General features: G+C 51.4%; 1 pseudogene across 1 annotated transcript; it reads right to left on the bottom strand.

The window, feature by feature from the left end:
- Positions 1–2,585: 2,585 nt before the first annotated feature.
- Positions 2,586–3,836, bottom strand: LOC103261944 (annotated as a pseudogene). Its single transcript, XR_504395.1, has one exon. The product of XR_504395.1 is annotated as a protein FAM117A pseudogene (transcript).
- Between the last annotated feature and the right edge of the window lie 8 nt (positions 3,837–3,844).

Below are 3,844 nucleotides of genomic sequence, written 5' to 3'. Positions count from 1 at the left end.
TATAAATATTTAGTGCTATGAAAAAACAGGGCCTTGAGGACATTCCTTACCATGGGATCAAGTCTCAGCTAAGGCCAGCCTGACTCCAGATTGCTGGTTCTCAACTCTGGCTACACATTGGAACCACCTTGTGAACTTCTAATACTAGGACATTTAAATGACAGTCTGGGAATAAACCCCAGTATTGGGAGCTGTCAAAGCTCACCTGGTGACTTTATTGAGCAACCATGACTGAGAATCACCACTCTAGGCCAGTGTTTTTCAAACTGTCTGTAATAACCGCAGTTTTGTTCATTTCCAGCTTTATTGTTCTGTTATTTTATTGACTTATATTTTTGTAACATACAATAAAAATAAATCATATGGCTTCTAGAAGTGTCTTTTATAAAAAGTGGTACTTCCTGTCTGGGCTCAGTGGCTCAGCCTGTAATCCTAGCACTTTGGGAGGCCAAGAAGAGTGGATTGCCTGAGACCTTGGGTTCGAGAACAGCTCAGGCAACTTGGTGAGACCTCATCTCTACAATAAATCAAAAATTAGCCAGGTGTGGTAGCGTGCACCTGTAGTTCCAGCTACTTTGGAAGGCTGAGGCAGGCTTGCTGGAGCCCAGGCGGTCGACACTGCGGGGGCCATGAGTGTGCCATTGCACTCCAGCCTGGGCAATGGAGTGGGACTCCAACTCAGAAAAAAAGTGGTACTTCCTTGGCCAGGCATGGTGGCCTATGCCTGTCATCCCAGCATTTGGGAGTCTGAGGCAGGAAGACTGCTTGAGCCCAGGATTTTGAGACCAGCCTGGGCAACATAGCAAGACTTTTTTCTCTACAAAAAACAAAAAATTAACCAGGCATGTTGGCACACCTGTAGTCCCAGCTACTCTGGAGGCTGAGGTCGAGGTTGTGGTGAACCATGATCATGCCACTGTACTCCAGCCTAGGTGACAGAGTAAGATCCTGACTCTGCCCTGCCAAAAAAGTGGTACTTCCATTGCCTCTTAAACCAAGGTTTTCTCATTATTTTTTAGCATTATCAACAAAGAGGAAAGGAAGTTTGTAGAAAAATGATTACACACATGGATATTTCAACAATGTAGTTATCTCATTGTGGACCGATAGCAATTTATGGACCACACTTTGAGGAGCACTGTTTAGACTCCTTGGCTATGTGAGTCAATACTTTTTATTATTCAAATTAACTTGAGCTGGGTTTTCAGTGATATGTGGAAGATTCCAATGGAAACACCCTATCATAGCAAGTCCATCAGTGCTGCCATCATCTAATCACATGTTGCTCTCTCTTTCTCTCTCTCCCACATGAGAGTTGCAGCCATCCCAGAGCTTGTGCTTGGTCACAGTTGTGTTTGATTTTGACTGTGTGATTATTGTATACTCATTCTGATTCTGGCTCCCTTGCCAGAGCAGCATTAACACAGGAGCTCAGCCAAGGTGGCACTAACTTCCCTTCCTTTGTTATTTATAACACCCGAGAAAAGGAGAACACCCAGGTTTAAGAGGCAATGGAAGCACCAATTTTTTCCATAGAGGAAGCTTCCAGAAGCCACATGATTTGGAGGTAGTTCTCATCTTTTGATCACAATCCCCTCCCTTTTCAGTTTCCAAATACAAATGTTATCATATTTGCATATTCTTTTTGCTGTTCAAATAATCCTGTATTTGACCAGAAAGAGCCCCTTCACATTGGCTCCTGTGTCCTTTTTTTTTGCTGGGAATACTTATTTATTTATTTGGTCTATTAACACCAAGATCTGCAAAAAAAAACCCTCTAAACACAAGATAAGAAAACTCGAACATTAACATTCTTCAATTTTGTGTAAGCTCTGCAGTACAGAAAATATACAAACTTCAAACAGCTGCAAAAATAGTGTCTTTGGGAGAAAATAGAGTTTCTACATCGATACAAGAAAAATAGGCATTTTTCTAATCCAATCTAGCCCAGGGGCAGGTGGAAGGTGTGGTGTCACCATCTGCCCCCTGGAGGAATGCCTGCTCTCCCTCTCCCCACCCACCTGGGGCTGGGCAGGCCAGGCTGCTGCTTAAGACAACCTTTCATCAGGGTGAAAGCAAGATGAAATGCCACTGGGGAAACACATGGTTCCTCCCTCTGCCAGCAGCTGAGTTGGTCAAGTGTTTGGCCCTTTAGGGCAGCTTTGGTCAGCTCCTCCGAGGGAGGGAGGTGCAGGAGGGGGTGAGGATGGGGCCTGTCTTCTGGCCTCTCTTCTGTGACTGTGGAGGACAGGGAAGGAGACTGTGGTGTCCCCACTCCTTCGGTCATGGCCAGCTTGCTCCGTGACAAGAATAAAGGTCTCCTATGCAGTCATCTGACTGACACCCAGGGGGACTGGAGTCCTCTGGGTATGAGTTGTGGGCTTCCCAGTTGCTCGTGGGGGACGCAGGTCACTCACATTTGGGGGGCTGGTACCCATCGAGAGAGGACCTGGGGCTTTGATACAATAAATGAAAATGCTCGAAGGCCAAGAGGGAAGGGCTCCTCCATCCCCCACCTCAGGGGAGTCAAGGAGGGACCTACCACCAAGGCACTGGTCTCTGTGGTACAGTGGGGAGTGGCACCCTCAGACCATCAGGGAGCTCTGGAAAAGCACAGGTTCTTCTGACAGGGGCATACACTGCCATGGCTCAAATGGCAATGAGGAGGCTTTGAAGGCCTCTGGATCCTTTTGAGGGGGTGGCTGGGGGCAGGGAGAGCCCAGGCTTGAGGGACAATTACGGAAAATGAAGCCCATGCTGGGGAAGAGGGGCCTCATCAAGCTGACAGGGCAGAAGGCCGAGCCGGTCGGGTTGAAGTGGACTCTGTTCTTGTCAGGACAGGAGGTCAAAAAGGTCAGGTCAGGACCTGGAGACATGGCCTCTTCAAATACACGCACTCTCTCACAGCCTTCTGGGGGCTCCCGCTTGAAGACATAGCTGTGATTAGGCCAAGGGGAGGCAGCAAAGGCAAGGACTGGAGAGGGGCTGCCATCTTCGAGGGAGGCCGGGGGGCCTGGAGAGGAGGCTTTGTCATGGGGAGTGGATGCCAGCTCCTCCATGGTACCCCGGTGTTCCTCACGGCTGGGCCAGTCACAGGGCTGGCGGGATGCCAGGGGCATGGAGGGGCAGCTGGCAAGGTTGCAGGCTCCAGGAGGAGGAGGGGATGATCACGGCTGACACTCTGGGGAGGTGCCGGGCACAGTGCTGGGCACGGTGCCCATCCGGGACCTCAAGGATCCTCAGCAGCTCCTCTTCACCCTGCTCCTTTACAAACACCTCCTCCAGCTCTTGGTTGAGCCCTTCGAGGCTCTTGTGTAGGCAGGGACTGAGACGCAGGACAGGGGACTCTGAGGTGAGGCTGGGAGGGGACGCCCTCAGTGCTCCCCGCATGGCGTGGTCCCCGGGCAGTGGGGAGACCCGCTCCTTCTCTTTCCCCCGCGGCTCAGCTTTGTCCTCTGCAGTTGTTGCTTTAACTTGATAATCTCTTTCCGGTTGTCTGTGCTGCCCCAGGACACCGAGCACTTGTGTGTGCAGGAGCTGGCCCGCTCACCTTCCAGCTCTTGCCAGGACAGGGGAGTCTGGGTGGCCTTGTCATTGGTACAGCAGGTGAAGGCCCCATTGGCATCCCGTGGCCACTGGCCCGGAAGGTAGGAGCTGAGGATGGTGTCCAGGGAGAATGTATGTCGGACATGGGGTGGCTGAGGCTTACACACTGACTTTTCTGGGGCCACCGAGCACGGGATGCTGGCTGCGCGGCCACCCCCGTCCCAGTACTGGTGCGGCTGCTGCAGCTGGAAGGGGACGGTGGCCCTGAGCGGCTGCAGCCCAGCCCCGGGGGGGGGGG

Source organism: Carlito syrichta, unplaced genomic scaffold, assembly GCF_000164805.1.
Source record: "Carlito syrichta isolate Samal-C Ts95f unplaced genomic scaffold, Tarsius_syrichta-2.0.1 Scaffold304234, whole genome shotgun sequence".
In the NCBI taxonomy this organism is placed as follows: Eukaryota; Metazoa; Chordata; class Mammalia; order Primates; family Tarsiidae; genus Carlito; species Carlito syrichta.
Note: the sequence above shows the minus strand (reverse complement) of the source record. Positions and strands in the feature narration are given on the sequence as shown.